Source organism: Dermacentor albipictus, chromosome 2, assembly GCF_038994185.2.
Source record: "Dermacentor albipictus isolate Rhodes 1998 colony chromosome 2, USDA_Dalb.pri_finalv2, whole genome shotgun sequence".
Classification (NCBI taxonomy): domain Eukaryota; kingdom Metazoa; phylum Arthropoda; class Arachnida; order Ixodida; family Ixodidae; genus Dermacentor; species Dermacentor albipictus.
Window position 1 is genome coordinate 172,796,976 of NC_091822.1, and position 19,169 is coordinate 172,816,144.

The window sequence follows — 19,169 nt, forward strand, 5'->3', positions numbered from 1 at the left end:
AAATTGGAATCGCCAGTATGGAGGTTCCGAGGGGATGATCTAAAGCGGCGAAGTGGTACGAAGTCAGCAAAACATACGAACCTATTCGCGTACTTGGTAATCTTCCTTCACTGAACTATGGCGAACTTGTGAGCTACGGTTTCGTAATCAGCAATCTGCAGCACTAACACGGAACTACAACACTAACAAGTCACTAACACGGAAGCTTGAAAGTTTCTCAGAATGCTTCGATGTGGATTGGCTTACTTTTTACGCGCTTCTTGCGCGTTCGCGTCTCGCATCGGTCGCGTTCCTGCACAAAATTGGTCCCGCATACGCTCGCGGATGACGCGGCTCAACATACCGTACCGCTGAAGCAAATGCGAAACGACCGCCGCGGAAATGCCATTTTATCGAACGTCTCCCCGCTTTGGTCTACGAGATTCTTTAGGGCGCGACGCGCTTTCTCGTGTTTTCATTTTTTTTGCGTTGTAATTTTATTTTTGCTTTAGTTCCTTCTTAGGTAGTCGCACCGTCCCTGCCGCCGGGACTTTTGGTGCCGTCTGCTTTCCATATTCCTCCATCTCTCTCGCTCGTTTTCATGTTCGCAAATCCGTCACCGCTGCTACGTGTGCCTCCATCTCTCCTTCGACAAGGCGTACACGCACGTCTTTAAATCATGCAGCTCCACTTCCGAGTGCGTGCAAGCAGCGCACGAGTGCACTGCCGCGAGCGCGCCAATCGAAGTGACGGCTGCTGCTGCAGCTAGCTGATGCTAGCTACATTATGCATGACTCTTGATGCACCTGAGCCATAAAAACTCACGAGCACTGCGCTCTCGCTGCAATGCATAAGCTGCTCTCGCCCGCGTATGCACGACCGACTGCCACCCGTTCTCCACGGATCGATCTCGCTCGCGTCTCCGCGCTGATCCCCGCCGCCAGATCCTTGAGCTGTCGACAGAGTGTTACTGGTTAATTCGCGCGCTTATTCATTGCCCCCTGGTAGCTCGTTAATTCTGCCCTCGGTTAGTGATTCATTGAGCCAGTGGCTCGCCTACGTGCTCGCTCATTCGCCGACGCCGCATCGCCGGTGGATATAACGTCGCTGTTGTTTACTGGAGCAGCGTGCGATTTCACGCTCGCTCGCTCGGAGACGTGCTCGTTCACGTGTGGGCAGTGCGCGGTCCACCGTTAATGGAAATACGAGCAAGTGAAGCCCGCGCGATTTTTTTTTTCCTCTCTTGCAAGTGTGGAATCGCCTGGCTTTGCAGCGTTCGGTTGGTGGGGCTTATCTGTGCCCACGTGCAGTGCGTTGACGCAGTTTCAGCGGACATTTGCAGCTTAAATGCGGGAGGTGTCCGTTGTAGCTTCCCCTTTAACAGTGGACCGCAATGTATAAGTCTATGCGAGGGCCCCGTGAAGATGTTTTACCGGAGGGTGATGTCTCTTTTATAATTATCTTTTCCTAGCGGGAGAGGAATCTATTTGTTTGTGGCGGTAGCGTTGCGTTTGCTTTTGCTCATTTCGAAAAGGTAAGGTGGTATTTTCCCATTTCGCGGGTGTCTTATACGCGGCATGCTTTAGCGAATATCTCTGGTGACAGTGCCTCCGATATTGTGAACCCATGCATACCTCTGACACTTTATCATTGAGGCATTACGTGATCGTTTGAGAGCCACTACTACTGACAGCATTACATTTCTTGTGAAATCAACTTGGTACCAGTTCAGGAACGACATTCACAAAGCTTCTTTTACGTATGAAACTGCTTCCTGGTTTAGCGGTGTTCGGATCTCGTAATTCACAACAGCGATCGACGTCATAACGAGACGAGCGACGTCAAATTCGGCCCTAAGGGCCATATTTACAAGAATGATTTTTTTTTTTTACGTTAAAGCTTGCCTAAGGCGACATGCCAGCCAACCCCGATGTTAGACGTATTACTAGCGAAGGGCGCCGGCCGATGACCAACAGTGCTTACAATCAAAAAGCTTCGCGAATTCTGCCCCGAGACAGGCAGTCTCTACTCAGGTTAAAGAGGTGATGAAAGGGTGTGTGTGTGGGGGGTGGGTGAAGGGGGGCGCACAAACTTAGCCAGGTCGAACGTATGCACTGCGCTGGTCGATCGTTGACCCACCTTTTATTGGTTGTGCTTTTCCATAAGGCTCTCCTCTCCGCACTGGACCGGAAGCGCTCGCAATCCCCGATGGCTGAGCGGATATAATCGCCAGCCTAGCTTCCCAGCACCATTTAGCTTGCGAAGTTTGCATACGCTGTTTACGCTCCGGAAATTGAGATATTACATACGATAACGCACTTGTCGTAAAAATGAGAAAGATGAATGGAAAGGAAGAATGAAAGGAAAAGAAAGAAGAAAGGAAGAAAGAGACAGCCTTTCGGCATACCAACGGCTTCATGAGATCTTTTGCAACAGCCAACGAAGCATGTGGAAGCGCTGCGCTAGCCTTGACCGCCGTCTTAGGGCCAGACAATGAAATCTTCCTTACCTCAGTAAGGAAGCCTTCATTGCAGTGAGGCTACCTTATGTCACTCTGAAAGGTTCCTTACTGAGGCGCCCTCGGTGAAGGCTTCCTTGGTGCTTCCTTGGTACTTCCTCAGCATAAGAAGCCAAACAATGAAATCTTCCTTACCTCACTAAGGAAGCCTTCATTGGGGTGAGGCTACCTTATGTCACTCTGAAAGCTTCCTTACTGAGGGGCCCTCGGTGAAGGCTTCCTTGGTGCTTCCTCAGCATAAGGTAGCTCCAAAGCTACCTTCATGCGTCCTTACGCCACTCCTGGCCCTGAACGAGCGCTTCACCTCACTGCTTAACCACGTGGCATTCGCTTGCACATGCGCACTGTCGCCCACCCGCGGAGAAGCGCGTGCACGGTACGTCTTGCCAGGCATGTTCGTTTCAGTCACGCGTGCGGCATGAAAGCGTTGCTAGGCGTTGCTAGGCGTTGCAAGACGCCGGCGTGCCAGCGTTGCTGGAGCACATCAAGTTTTGCACTGTAATGCGCCACTTTTTTTTAACTTTAGTAAACGAAACTAGAAGAAAGCGTCCACGCTTCTCTATATTAGCTATTCAACTTAAAGATTGTGCGACGATACAACATTTTTTAATAGAATAATGGTGTTCACGGAAAGATTTGAAGAGATAATCTCGAACCCAGGCACGCGGCAACCGCTCCTTAGGTGAGGACGGGTGAAGGCAGCTTTCAGAGTACGCTTGCTTCCTCCATCGGTCCTTCGCTGTAAGGAGGCCTCACGTAAGGTTAGGAAGCGCTCGAAGGAAAGGAACTAGGGGTGTGCGAATATTCGGAATTTCGAATACGAATCGAATATTTTCCATATTCGAAGCGTATTCGATTCGAGAAATGCATGTTCGGAAATTCACGAATATCCGAGGACGGCCGAATAACGGTGGAAACGGCTAATATTCGGATAGACTGCGAATAATTGAGCAATTAACCAATTGTATGCTTGCTCCGCATTCTCCTAAGAACATGTTTATTAACTGAGAACTTCGCATGATTCGCTCATTATCTGTATGCTCTGTTTCAGTCTATCTGCTTCAGGCATTTGAGACATGATCAGTTTCGGTTTCTTTTTCACGAAGCTTTATAATTCCAATTATTTTGGAATGCCCCATTGCCTTGAAGGTTGCAAAGGCAACTCAGGGTTGCCTTTGCAACCCTGAGTTGCCATTATCTGTATGCTCTGTTTCAGTCTATCTGCTTCAGGCATTTGAGACATGATCAGTTTCGGTTTCTTTTTCACCAAGCTTTATAATTCCAATTATTTTTGCAATGCCCCATTGCCTTGAAGGTTGCAAAGGCAACTCAGGGTTTGCTAACATTGATTCAAAATGTATCAAGGCTCTTTGTGCGGAGTGGAAATTTGATGAAGTGGCCAGCCTAGGCATGTTTCTTGATCCGCGCTTTATGGCCACAGTTCATCAGGCATCTGGTCAGATGATCTGGCTGAAAAACCTTGTGACAAGGGAGCTCCAGGAAGCCGTCGTGGAACACCGTGGGGACACCGCCGTGCCAGCGTCGACTTCGTGTCCACTGGTGGCATCGAGTGTATGGAATGCTTTTGACGATCTAGTGATGAACAAAGAGAAGACACATTTGGCATCTGCCGCTGAGAGGGAAGTTACAGACTACGCGCAAAAGCCTCTTCTGGAAAGGGGCATGAATACTTGTGAGTGGTGGCAGTCCATTGGCCGCTTCAGGTACCCGCTTTTAAGTGCACTCGCCCGGAAGTACTTGGCGATCCCTGCTACTTCAGTTCCTAGTGAAAGAGTCTTTTCTACCGGTAGAAATGTGACAGTGCATAGAGAGCGTTTACTTTCTGGCCATATTGAGCAGTTAATTTTCCTTCACGACAATCTGTAACAAGCGTTTTACCTGACTGAGGGCATTACCTGAGTCCATTATCTATAATTGAGTACCTCTTTAATTTGAAGCAACCTTGTAAAATGCAATGTTATTTTTAAAAGGGTAATAAATCTATTGTTACCTCTCTTGCAATTTTTTAATACTACATATGTATTCGATATTCGATTCGATATTCGAAGAGAGTTCTTCGCCTTATTCGTATTCGATTCGTAATCGAAAATTTCAATATTCGCACACCCCTAAAAGGAGCGTTTTATTGTTTGGGCCAAGCTACCTTCATGCGTCCTTACGCCGCTCCTGGCCCTGAACGAGCACTTCGCCTCACTGCTTAATCACGTGACGTTTGCTTGCGCGTGCGTGCTGTCGCCCACCTTCGGAGAAGCGCGAGCACGGTACGTTTTGCCAGGCACGTTCGTTTCAGTCACGCGTGCGGCATGGAAGCGTTGCTAGGCGTTGCACGACGCCGGCGTGCCAGCGTTGCTGGAGCACATCAAGTTTCGCACTGTAATGCACTGCTTCTTTAGATTTAGTAAACAAAACTAAAAAATAGCGTCCACGCTTCTCTATATTAGCTCATCAACTTAGAGATTGTGCGACGATACAACCTTTTTTATTGAATAGGGGTGTTCTGGTGTTCGCCTAAAGCTTTTAAGAGATAATCTCGAACCCAGGCATGGCGGCAACCGCTCCTTACGTGAGGACGGGTGAAGGGAGCTTTCAGAGTATGCTTGCTTCCTCCATCGGTCCTTCGCTGTAAGGAGGCCTCACGTAAGGTTAGGAAGCGCTCGAAGGAAAGGAACGTTTCGTTGTTTGGGCCTTAGTTCTTCAGTTTCTTTCTCGTTCTTTTCCTCGTGCAGAACGATTCAGTCGCTCTAGCTGTAAAGGACGACAAATAGCACATATGTATTGGAGGTTACAGTACAGAAAGCGATACTCTTCTCCAATCTTGACGCGATTAGCATTCTTTGACTACATTGGGTGTTTTGAATCTATCTATCTATCTATCTATCTATCTATCTATCTATCTATCTATCTATCTATCTATCTATCTATCTATCTATCTATCTATCTATCTATATATCTATCTATCTATCTATCTATCTATCTATCTATCTATCTATCTATCTATCTATCTATCTATCTATCTATCTATCTATCTATCTATCTATCTATCTGTATGTCTGTCTGTCTGTCTGTCTGTCTGTCTGTCTGTCTGTCTGTCTGTCTGTCTGTCTGTCTGTCTGCCTATCTATCTATCTATCTATCTATCTATCTATCTATCTATCTATCTATCTATCTATCTATCTATCTATCTATCTATCTATCTATCTATCTATCTATCTGTCTGTCTGTCTGTCTGTCTGTCTGTCTGTCTGTCTGTCTGTCTATCTATCTATCTATCTATCTATCTATCTATCTATCTATCTATCTATCTATCTATCTATCTATCTATCTATCTATCTATCTATCTATCTATCTATCCATCCATCCATCCATCCATCCATCCATCCATCCATCCATCCATCCATCCATCCATCCATCCATCTATCTATCTATCTATCTATCTATCTATCTATCTATCTATCTATCTATCTATCTATCTATCTATCTATCTATCTATCTATCTATCTATCTATCTATCTATCTATCTATCTATCTATCTATCTATCTCCTTTTCCTTTTTCCGTGTGTTGTCGCTTCCAGCGGAGACGACCAAATCTACGCAAACAGATTGGCCATAACTTCAGGCCAATGGCGGGATTCACGCGATCGCGCCATCGTCCTTACAGATTGAGGCGGCGGCGGTGCTTTCCTGCTTGGTCGCCGCGTTGCCATTTCCTTCAGGTCGTCCAAAAAGGGATTCCCGGAAAGAGAAAAGAATGGGCTCCGGCGTAATTGCGTTGGCACACGAAATTCCCCTCGCTTCAGCGAACGAGGCGCAAACGGCTGCCGCACGAAGCCCGAGACGCTCCGCTGACAATTTACCGTGCGGAAAGAAAAAAGGCGATTAACATTCTCGACAGTCACGTAGCGGGCGGCTAACCGTTTAAATTCGCGGGGCTTATGGTATAACTAATGCAAGAACGTGCGTGAACGATCGTATGAATGCTTGGCGAACTGTCGTGGTGCTGCGTTCGTCAGCTCTGCGGCTTCTTTTTTTTTTCTTTTCAGTTGAGGAAATCCATTATTGTAGGGGGTGACGAAGGCACTGCTGTACAATTCTTAAGGACAACAATTATGTAAAAACGACTTTAGCCTTAATTGGTATTGAAGGTGCTGCACGTGATCGTGTGCTGTGGTCAGAGTTCGGTGATGGCGACCAGCTCTGGTCGTATATCCGTGCTCCCTGTTTCTCAATCTTCTCTTCTCTTTCCCGTCGTCGTTCTACTTCCTATTCCGCCATTGTAGGGTAGAAAACCGGATTTTCTTTTCACGTTCAACTCTTTCCGTTTTTCCTTTGTTCTTCATCTTTGTCTCCCGCACAACGCGCACGCAACAAAAACAAACCAGTAAGAAGGATAACTAGTGTAGAATCGCACGGAACTTAGACATTATTAAGGCAGAGGGAAACCTCTGTCTTTCCTAGGCGATCTATTGAATTCTAGCAACAGTTTATCACTCACGAAAGAAAGAGAGTTTAGCAAGGCCGTATATACAGATTACGCCGCCCTTTTGTTACGGCTGTAGCGTCTCACTCGGGTCGCTCCGGTAATTCGCCTTTGTAACAGGCGTCCAGCCAGGAGGCGTAGACTAATCCGGTTCTTTAGATCCTTCTGAAAAAGTGACCCAAGCACCAGCCCTTTTTATACATATACATTCAATCAATTAAATAATGGAGAGGTTGGATCCACCAATGACGACCAACTATTATAATGCTTGTCTGCATCCCGAGAAAGATGACTTGAGGTAAAAGGAGGAAATTTGAGAAGGAATAAGGATAAAAGGGAGGGCAGATATTTCAAAACAGCAAACGCAATGCTCCAGACAGTCTATCTATACATATTGTGCCATATGCACATATTCTACGACCATATACGCAATACTATATTGGGCAGCTTCCCAGAGCATTGGGTTATAGGGGAGCCTGTCGTGTATAGAACTAGATTAATTTCGACTGTATGGGTTTGTTTTACGCGCGCCTGAATTCCTTACCTAATTACATGTGCACAAATTATTTTTGCATTTCGCTCTGGTCGATGCGTGGTCTTCGCGGCTGGGGATCGAGCCCGCGTCGTCTCGGTCAACACCAGGACGTCGTAGCCACTGAGCCACCGTGGTGTGTGCGCAATAACGCAACACGAGTAAGGCGAACGTATGTGTACTACATACAGCGCGCTCATTGTCCGCACCATACATTTTCTTTTTGTGCTACCGCGTCCTGCTAGTTGCATAAAAGCCGCTCAAGTGACGAGAGCCCAATGCGGAGCTTTTTCTCCTATTTTTTTTTTGCACGATATCGCTCACCCGATGCACCAAACTGTGGGAATTTAATTCGATTCGCCTGACTCTGTAATCACTGACACGTGATGTAGCACGTGGTTTCCGTTTGTTGGCGCTATTCCGAGAAGCGCGTTTTCGATCTTCTTGAGCGGCCGTTGCCTGGAAGAGGCGAGCTTCCATTGGCGCGATTGGCCCGTCCACTTTTCGCGCCCGGCGTCTGGCGATGCTCGCGAGCCCTTTCGTTTATCGGGTTTGATCGGGGTTGGCTTCCCGTAGTTGCGGCCTTAGAAATGTCCTTTACTTTTTTTATTAGCCATCTCTCTGCCCCAGCCTTGGGCGCTGCCCCTGCTGAAACTTAAACAGGATTATCTGCTTCCACGTGGTTGCGCTTGAGACGTCGCTGCGACGTACGCGTCTCATTTGTCTTACGATGCGCAGAATTAGGAGAAGAAAGCTGCGATCACGCGTAGCAGTTTCAGTTGTTCAGCGGTGGCAGCATAAGCGGCTGTTTGAAAACGCATTTTACCGCCACACCCACGTGCCTGGATAGCTTGTTACGAAAATCAACGAATAGTGACTGCTCCGTGAGTGGCGGCATGCTCCGCAATTTTGTCCGATTACAAGGTCCTTAAAATAAGTTGTTGCTGGGGCTGGTTCGTTGATACTTGGCGACGCCACTGTATCGCGAATAAAACCAACGCAGAGAACAGAAGACCAGGTACCACGGGTGCTATGATTCTGGACAGACTACTGCTCGCGAACTTTTGGAAGCCTTTCATATCAAGAAAGAAAGGCAAGGATTCCGTCAGCTACCCTTGTGCGCTTGTTTTGGAGGCGATATGCTCTTTTGTGAATTGTTTTCCTTTCACCTTATAAACTTGTGCGCGTGCGCATTGTATTCTGCGTTTTCGTCTGGTCTTATAAGTGACTATAACCAAATCAATTGTGAGCGTAGCGCTTATAGTGTCCGATCCTGTCTTTTTTTCTTTCCTTATTCAACCGTAGCTTGTGACGGCGTCGGTGACGGCGCCGTCACAAGCTACGGTTGTGACACAAACACAACACCAACACCGACGCCGTCACTCGTGACGGTGTCGGTGTTGGTGTTGCCGTACGAAAAGAAATCCAAGGTACGCGAAAATAAATATTGCTTGTCAAGCTGCTGATTCGAACCACCGACATTCGGGGTGCGAGACCACCACGCTAACCAATTCAGCCACTGTCGTTTTTTTTTCTTCTTTATTACATGCAAAACAAAACTGAAGGTATATTACAGAGCGTACACTACTACACACTGTCGGTTTATAATACGCACCCTTTAAAGCAATGTTTTATATGCATGAAGTAGACGCAGCGCAAGGTGCGAGCCAATCACAGGTGTGCACTCCCGCCGGAAGAGGGAAAGGGTGTGATCGCATGTTCGCTCGCCTCGGCGCCCGCCGTTTCCCGCCAGTTACATGAGAAGGCCGCGTTCGGCTCGTTCTGCCGAGGAGTAGGCTGTATTGAAGGAACGGTAGCGGGAGTGGGCCGCGCGTTGTGCGTTCGGCCGGAGAACAGGCGGCGTTTGATGAACGCCACCGGGAACTCGCTCGAGAAAGGGCTCGTCGTCGACGTGCCGACCTCGCCGTGAGGGAGCGCGAAGCCGAGGCGTTACGACAACGAAGAGCCATTGATGCCGAGCTTCGCTTGCACCCCTCTTCACAGTAGTGGAACGGCGGTCAATTTTTATATTTTATTACTTTCTTTCTTTACACTGGTTTCACAAAGTACAATGTTCTGTTCATGTGCGTGTGTTTTCTCTTTAAAGCTGAAGCTATTCCAAAGAGAAGATGAATAAACGTGAACGGAGTTATAAAGTCGCCGAAGAAATATCGTGAAATATCTGAGCAGATATTTCGAAACGTCATTGCCAATTTTTAACGCGACAGCGCTAAGTGCCCCGGGTCGCAAGAAATCCGTTGTCGTTTCGGGTGTCGTTTCGGCAAAATAATTTTCTAACCACGCATGCCCAGCTCCTCCATGTGGCGCTAGGAAATTACTGAACTAACTGAATTTCTCAAGCTAAAATAGGTACAGACTCGTAAAGTACGACTTACGCGCAACCTACGGACATGATAGCGTTGGATTGTAATTTGAATATACGAGTAGAAGAAGAAGAAGAAACTTTAGTAAATAATAGTCCGGCAGTTCTTGATGTGGTGGACTCAGGTGACGGCTCGAAGTTCTTGAACTCGAGCGGCATCTTCGGCTTGCCGGATGGCCAAGAGCTGGTCTGCCAGCTCTGAACTTCTGATAGCCGCCTCCCAGCGGCGGCGACGCCTACGGAGAAGGTCCCCGGCGGCTCCCGCATCCGGGGCGGCGTTGGGAAGAACGGAGCTCGAGCCTCCTCCTACTCTGGCAACAGCCGCGATTATGGACGCGTCGCCAACGGAGCTGCTTTGATTACCGTTGTTGCCGGCACACTCCCAGAGCATGTGTCGCAGCGTTGCTCTGTGTCCGCATGTTTTACACGCGTCTGTTGGATACAAACGCGGATAGCAGTGGTGTAAGATAGCGGGGCTAGGGTAGGTGTGTGTCTGGAGCAAGCGACGAGTACACGAGCTAACGAATATACGAGTAAACGAGTAAACGAATATACGAGTAAACGTAATTTTGTTACGCGAAAACTCTAGCAAGCCCCTTTTCCAGCGCTTTTACCAATTCAGAGACCGGACACGGCGTCCGCCATTTACGCGCACATGCGCGTGAATGTCAGAGGCTACGAGGCAGCGCGCCCGGTTCCTTGCAACACCTCCAGATGGCGCTCGCCTCCGCCGCATCGCGATCCACGCAAGCGGCCGCGTTTCTACCGGGAAGCCCGCCTTCGTGCATAGCGTTTGCCGCCAGCGTTTCCCGGTAAACAGTACGCTTACATACGCTGCAGTTGTCGGGAAGCTTGATAAGCAGTCGGGGATCTTTGAATGCTATCGCCTTCCACTCTTAAAGGCGAAGCTTAAGCGTCCTCAAATTTTTTCAGATAAACGGCACACTTTCTCCACACCGTGATTTCCTCGGTGGAGCCGCGATGATAGGAGTTATAGCTATAACAAAAGCTCGGATATTGTGGATGGAGACGTTGTGGCTGTTGAAATTTCCATGTGGGCGGAGACATCGTGTTCCGGATATAACGAACATGTGCGGCCCTAAAGCACCCCTATTGCCTACTCACAATTTCGTCTTATTGTCCCGGGTTATTACAGCGTTTAGCGGTGCTGCTGGACTTTTTTTTCTTTTTGCTACGCTGTTTGCTCATTTCACTGAGCATTGCCCACTGGGGTAGGATATTCTGGGCCATCACATTTGCAGGTGTAATAACTAAGCTAGCATGAATCGTCAGTCTTGATCATATCACAGCACTGAATGTCTCCGGGTCGATCAGCCTTTTTTTTTTCGTTCTTCATTTCGTTTGGTTGCGTGTCGAACAGCAGCTTAACTGCTGCAGTGTTAACGAGCAGCCCTCACCTCACCTCACCCGCGTTGTATTTGTCGCGTACAACTTTCACCTCTTTGTCCGCATAATCTGTTAGAGTCCCCCGCTTTTGAAGCCGTTAGCGAACGTAATCTCTGGCGAGTCTGTAATGAACTCACCTTTCTCTCTCACGCTCCGCCGGGCGTAAAGGAATGGCGGGAACCGCTGGCTTCGCGTACGCATTCAGGCCGACAGGCGGTGCCTCACGAGTGAGCGAGAGATCGACGGCAGAGAAACCTCGCTTGGCCCAGTTTCTTTCTTTTTCGTTTGCTCTTTGTTCCAGGCCGCGTTGCATGCGTGCATGGCTGTGAATGCGTTCGAGCGCTGAAACAAGCATAGCTTCGGTTCTTTTATCTTCCCGTGTCATTTTTCTTTCTCCCTCTCCCGATGCTAGCTTGCTTGAGCTTTGAAAGCGACTGGACACCGCTTCCTTCTCCGTCACACGCCGCTGTCTATTCACACGCGCTGTCGTGCGCTCGGAAGCGTCCGCGGCATTATATACACACGCTCTGTCGCAGAATGCGTCTCCCCTTTTATGCGCCTTATCGGAAGTCGCTCTCCCTTTCGCGTACGCGACACGGAACGCGACAGGGAAGGGAAAGGTGGTGGAAGTGTCGAAGGACCGGAGGGTGGAAACGGAAGAGAGGGAGAGGTGGCTGTGAAAGGGGGAAGCACAAGTCGTTGCGAGGCGACGCCACGAGTTTGCCGCGTGAGGGTAGACAATACGTTCGTTCGCGCGACAGGGTGCCAGGACCCGGCGGCGGCAGGCCACGTCGGGCTCGTACCGCGGGAATCGTGCATCGCTCCATTAAGCTCGGCTGAAAGGACCCGGTTATCGGGATGGGGCTTCTCTCTCTCTCTCTGTCTGTCTGTGTGCAGCTGCACCTATGATGGCATCCTTGTGGAAGAGAATACGAGGAAGAGAGAGTTCTTCTTTTTCTTTTTGAGTGCACGGGTTAGAAGGTAGCGGTGGTGACGGTGGCATGGGGAAAGAATGCGGGTGGTGTGCTTTTCGGGCATGACTCCCCTGCCACGGAAAAAGGGTGGCGGAGTCACGCGACCAAGGGCGTTTTGAGTGCTCCCGATGTGCTGTTGACACGGAAACTGGGATGTGCGAAGGTGCCGCGTGTCTGAATGTTATGCTTGGGGTTGTTTTTGATGTTTGTCGTTCTCCCTTTATTTTTTTCGGGAGCTAGTTGCTACGCTAATTGAGGTCGGTTGGGGTTCGCGCTCGTCACGAGAAGTATCGATCTCAAACGGGACTTCCTGGAGCAAGCCTGCGATGATAAGGCATGCCATCGACGGGAAGCCGTATACCTTCAACGCTTTGTTTGTTTGTTTGTTTGTTTGTTTGTTTGTTTGTTTCATTTCTCTGAGTTTCATCAGAGGATACATAATTGGTTGGAAACACGCGTGTTTGAAAAGCTGCGATCAAGTTTTTTTTTATTGCTGTCGTGATAACCTTTGTTACCTTGTTTCTCTTTCTTTTTTCTTGAAATACAATTTTCTTAGTTGACGTCCTCGTTGAAACTGGCAATTGAAAGTGCATCCTTGCACTGCAGATTGTTACACATTTTGCATCATATTCTCGTCCTGGCTCATGCGATGCAGTGAAGCAGTACTCAAATAATATACCAGCGCCTACCGTTAAGCACGACAATAAATATCGAGGCACTTTTCTTCGTTTCAACGGTAACCAAGAACATAAAGGAGTTATAAAGTATTTTAGATTATCATGTTTGTGATGCTTCTTGGGCGAGTTGGTAATTTATGATATGCTGGGGACCGCCCGGAAGACGAGGACAGAATAAGGCATGCAGAGACACACGCGGTAGCACTCGACCTGTTGACGCTTGCCCTATATTTCTCTATCCACTCACACGGTGTGACTCGCTCCGGTCTTCACGTTTTTGTCCACTCGGGCTAGCGCAGAACGCGTTTTGCTAACGTTTGGCCCGGTACGTGTGCCGCCAATCGGCGTTAAATGGATTTTGTTTTAAAAGCCGGGAAAAAATTTTATTTGCAACCGCCTTGCGGCTGAAATTCGCGTTACGTCGAACCGCGTCCACACGGAGAAAACGTCAAATAAGTTCAACGTACACTGCGCTGCATGCCGGATAAAGCTCTTTTAATTATCCTGCATGACACGAAACGGTTTCACGTGTCATCGCAGGGCGGTGGTTGAATGAATGGCGACTCCTTCTTCCACTGGACACGCGAATGTTAGCTTTCACTGAGCGGAGCGGCTCGTTGAGACGCTTACCTTCAAACGCCTTATAAAGCACTGCGAACTGGGACGAGAGTCGTACTTCGTCTTCAACAAAGAGTGATCGGCATCGTTATCCGCTCCTACACATTTATCGAAGAAGACATTCTACTGGCTCATTGTCTGCAGGCGCGCGAATCAGCCTATTGCGCATAAGATGGCCCGTCGCTAAATTGCACTACTAGTTCGTCTAAGGAATTTCATAGACGATAGATTGATTGCTGCGTCTGTCCCAAAGCTTGCGAGAACCGAATTTTGGGCGAGTTCGTGCGTGTGCATGTTCGCCTTAATATCGCATGTAAGACGACGACACAAGAGAAAACAAGAAGACAAGGGCCAACTAAAACTAAAAAAAAAGAAAGAATGTCCGATGATTACGATATTCCATAATGCGAAATTTGAACGCAGCTGAATACGTTTTTTTTTTTTTTTTTCATTTCGCGATATATCGAGGCAGAGAATTTAGGACCGAGATCACCGTACCGACTGGCAGTGGGTCAGTGCCGTCAGCGCCTTCGCAGATCGAGGGGCAGTATGGGAACGCTGGCGGTGATGAGCGGCAACGGAGCCAGCTATGGAACAAGACTAAAACGCGCGAGCAGTGTCGCAAGCGAGGTTACGCCGAGGGACGCCTACGCTACAACTGGGAACGTTCTAATAGCTGCTCCGTGAAATTTTGACGTTAGCGCTTGTACTGTCGTTTTCTATTGTGTTGCCGTCCTCCTTGCGATATTAAGGTAAAAATGGCTGCTATGTGAGAGACCGTAATGGAGACCTGGGGACTAATTTAGGCGTTCTGAGGTTTATTAAGCCCATACAAAACCTTGCACGTGCGAACGCTTGTTCACGCCGTTCCTGTCTATCGAGAATCGAACCCAAGACGTCGGTCTCCGCAGCGGACCGCTGTAGCGGCTGAGCCACCGCGGAGGGTGATTCATACCTACGGTATGCTTTCGCTTATCTTCTGTTTCGGTACATAAATGCAAAATTTCATGATGTGGTGGAGCCCTAATAACATTCGTCAATAGAATCGATATGGTAACTATACTGAAACTGTGTATTACTCCTTAGCATGTTTTCGTTTATTAATTAATAAATAATTAATTAAATAAATCAATAATCAGTTAATTGATTAATTGCCTTTTCTTGTAATAGTGGCCCAATTCGGTTTCTAATGACTTCGTGTTATCATCATTCGATCATAGAATACTTTAGTGCTTGTGGAGAAACCAGAACCGCAATAGTTGTCAACGTTTTCTCGTTTAATCGAAATAAATCGTCGCATTATCACAGCACGTCCGACCGAGCAATGATCGCGTAAGCGCTAATATTCAATCACTAGTCCTGCTTCGCCCTACGTGTTGTCATCGATCATGGTGATCTCGTGCCTCTTTCTGGAGCAGCAGCTCAGGTACGTGTCTACCTGTGGCCGCTCCCGAGGCAACCGCAACCGTATATTTTTAGTGTAGGTTAATGCGTAAATTATCTTTCGTGGGTGACACCCCTCCTCTTTTTTTCTTCTTCTACTTCCTGGGTGTCTTTTCTATTACTCGCAGCAGGCGAAATTGCGATACGAAAGAAGGCCTCATCAGTCATAATTACGTGCTCGCTCATATTTCGGCCATGTTTCTCCGTTCTCCCAGCTTTACTGTCTCGTTGTCACTGTGAATGGCTGTAGGAAAATCCGTAGGTGATAATGTAATGAGTAGTTCCATCTGCCCAAACTGTGCAACCTTGGCACAAGACACGGATCCTTACCAACTGCTGTGGATTTGCGCAAGTGCCATAAATATCCGCAAGGCCTTCGGCTGGCCTCCGCAGCGACCGGAATACCGACTTAATCAGGCGTAATCGAGAAGGCTCTAATTACAAAGCCTTGCCGAACTTCCGGCATCATGCAGGATTGCATTCATATTTATCATTCTTTTGTGTTTCTATGTTTTTTCTACACCGTAAGGCATCCATCCTCGAACCAAAATAGAAAAACAAATAGTAATCCTGAAATGTATCGTCACGAGAGTGCACATTGGCACCCTGCAGTGGAGGTCTCCGGAATAATTTTTATCAACTCGCACCCACTATTTAATTACAGAAGCGCCCTTTTTTTTTGCAAGCGCTACTCACGGTAATCGAGTCCACCACCTCATGTACTCAGCAGTAAAACTTATAGCCACTTAGCCACTGCAGTTGTTGATGCATTAAATCGTGCCTTCTCAATAAGAAAGTGCCATACCATGCCGCCTGCAGCAACCGTTACGTCCTGTCGTTCGTAGGCACGCGAGAAAAAATAAGTAAACGGTGCTTTCATGGGAACCACGAATACTTCTCTTTATTCTCCAATCTTTTATTAATGTCACTCGAAGGAAACGTACCTGAAATTATAATCAAGCCGAGCAGTATTTAGCGACTTAATCATTCGGATTGGCGATAAATACGTCAGTGCAAATTTATATTTCTTTCTGGTCATACAGGCTCGGGGTATCGATGGAAGTGTCATGGTCTGTTGCTGTCGACGGAACAGTTGCGTAATATACAGCTGGGAACGATATCCTTCCAAATGACACCAATTCGTCGTGAAATTGAATATGATAAAACTCGCGCTTGAACTTTCCCGTAGTGTTCTGAAACTGAAGCGCTGGCTAGCTTCAGTTTTATGAATTATTTATGTTTTATGAATTCCAGTACCCTGGATGGCCGCGAACAACACTGCGGATATAAATCTGCGCATGAAAGGACTAGTGCTTCTCTGGGACATGCTACTCATCTTTTTACACGTCCGTATTTCTGCTAGAAATGGTCGAACGTAAAAAAGAAAGAAGTCAAGATAAGTTACGTCAGCGGCGTATATAAAATTCCGCGCCAGTAGAACAAGAAGCGGAACCCTTCCGAAATTTCAAGATGTCCGATTCAAAAAGGCCGTGCGCGCCCGCCCATTTACGTGCGTTTCTTTCTGTTTCTCTCCCTTATCGCTTTTTTTTTCCGGCCTCCCCTTACTGACTGTCATCATTAGGGCCGATGACAAACGACACGATGTCGGACGGGCGTGATAGATGTCCGCATTGGCGCGCCCCTGGCTCGCGATGTCATAATGAACGCAGGCTACGACGGCAGCAGCCGGAGCCTGGTGCCGAGGCTCCCCCTGCTTTGTCCCCGACTGTCCAGTGGAGGCGGCGTAAAGCCGCAGACAAGCGGCGGACAAGCGTGGCGTCCATGTTCCAGCTCAGTTGTCGTTGCCGAACGGCGATGCCCGGCGCTCTCCGGCGATCCGTCCTGCAACGCGGCGTGCTTTTCTCGCAGTTGGGCGGATCGAGTTGACTTGGTCAGCGAACGGGAAGGAACGCGGTGGCGTTGGCAGCGGGCGTCGTTTTCGGGAAGCGCACCGTATAACAAACCGCACTGTGTATTTCCAGTTGGTGGGAACAGGTTGCGGATGCCAGTTGCTTAGGTATCAGCTACCTGTGATCGGGAACAAGATAACTCGCGGGAATACCGATATCGGGAGTGTGAACGATACGGCCCTCCGAGACCAATTTCAATTAATGCTTTGTAGTTACGTTTGTCATTATTGTTTCTTGCATTATAGTGATGTTGTAGTAGCCGGTGTTCTCTACCGACGAGTACGTACACCTCTTGTGTAATTTACTTCGTATTATAGATTTCTTACTGTAATGGGACATTTATTATAATCAGTGACCTCTATTGACAAGTGACTATATCTGCTGATTCTGTTTTTGCTTTGTGCCTACTGTGTTTTTAGGAGGTTGTTAACTGTTCTGGTTTAACATCGTACGTCTAAAGATCCACAGATGTAGCCCCTTGCCACTTCCTGCTGTGCAAGGAGTGGGAACCTCGTCGTGTGCTAATCGCTGTTTTGTTTTCTTCCTCCTCCATCGCGATGTTTAGACATGGAAATGAACCATGTTGCTGTTGGATGCCAGATATACACTTTCATTTTGATGCAATATTTTAGCTTATTGAGCGCAAATAGTATTGCTTCCTACACACATCGAAGTTTTCGTGTTTCGGTTCCAACTTCTGCCTATGGTGATGCGCGAATGCACTGTGTTTTGCATTTTTACGTGGACACTCACCTGTCATGCTCACCGAAGTGACAGGCATAGCTTCTTTTTAGAATCTCCGTCTTCATTTTGGTCGATCATAGATCATGTCGTGGCTCTTTACACATCGCATTGTCCATACCCGAGATATATCAGATCATTAATTAAGGCAAAATGAGACATCCACCCAATCACAGCAATAGCTAAAAAGGAAACCTATACGGGTTCCTCGAAAGAAAAGCTTCGCAGTTGAAGAAAAATTCGTCCTGGTCCGGGATTCGAACCCGGGACCACCGCGTTTCCGGGGCAGCCGCTCTACCATCTGAGCTAACCATATGGTTGCGTGGATGTCTCATTTTTCCTTAAATAATTCTTCTATCCGCCTTGCGTGTTTCCGCAGAACTATTACGCCATGTCATGTATCACATTTCATCAATTTTGTATTCAGGATGGGAACAATGCTAGATCAACTGAAGAAGGCAAAAGTAATACAGACACATAAAAGGGGAGACAAAACCAGTCCTTATAACTATCGACCAATCTCCATTCTGCCCGTTTTTCGGTAAGGTGATAGAAATATGCATAGAAAGGTGGTTGAATATCTATCTAAATTCCAGATATTGCCGCCTAAGCAATTCGGGTTTAGAGCCGGCTTCTCTACTAACCTTGCACTCGTATCTTTCACTGAAACAATCAAACATACTATCGATGAAGGCGACTATGCTGGGGCTGTATTCGTCGATCTAACAAAAGCGTTTGACACCATAACTCACTGCATTCTTTTTGATAAACTTAACTCTATCGGTATTGTGGGTCCCACACGAAGCCTATTTGAAAGCGATTTATGTAGCAGGCAGCAAGCTGAATCCAGCACTGTCAAATTACTTATCCATTAAAAGAGGTGTACCCCAGGGGTTGATTCTCGGGCCACTTCTGTTTCTTATTATTGATCTCCCTCATCTTTAACTCATGCTGAATCATTCCTTTGTGCAGATGATACTACTATATTTGCTACTGACTGGCATCTTAGTTCCCTTGCAACTAGACTAAACACTTATCTAAGTAACATACTTGAATGGTGCCGGGTGTAACTTCCTCGAAATTAACCCGTCCAAAACCACATTAATGATCGTCCATTCTTCCCAAAAAAGTAACCATTAAATCTCAGCCCCATTTGCGCGGTTAATCAGTGTTCATTTCTCGGCGTCACGCTAGACCCTAATTTAGAGTACGCAGCTCACATCGCTAGTTTGCTACGTAAAACAGCGCATGGAATAAGAATAATGTCAAAAACGCTACATTATTTTACTACCCCAACAATGCGGTTTATTTCGCTTTTATTCACAGTCATTTTACTTACTGTATTGCGGCATGTGGTGGTACATGTCCTACACGTACAACCCCATTACAACACATTCAAAATCAAGCAATCCTGATTCTCACCTTCAGCGGATTTCGTTGCTGGGCCTCCAACTACTTCGCAATTACCGAATATTAACAATTGCTCAA

General features: G+C 47.4%; 1 protein-coding gene across 2 annotated transcripts in view; it reads left to right on the forward strand.

Annotated features, from left to right (window-relative positions):
- Positions 1 to 19,169, forward strand: part of Camta (Calmodulin-binding transcription activator) — a 560,381-nt gene that overhangs the window by 211,381 nt on the left and 329,831 nt on the right. The gene's annotated exons all lie outside the window — the stretch shown is intronic.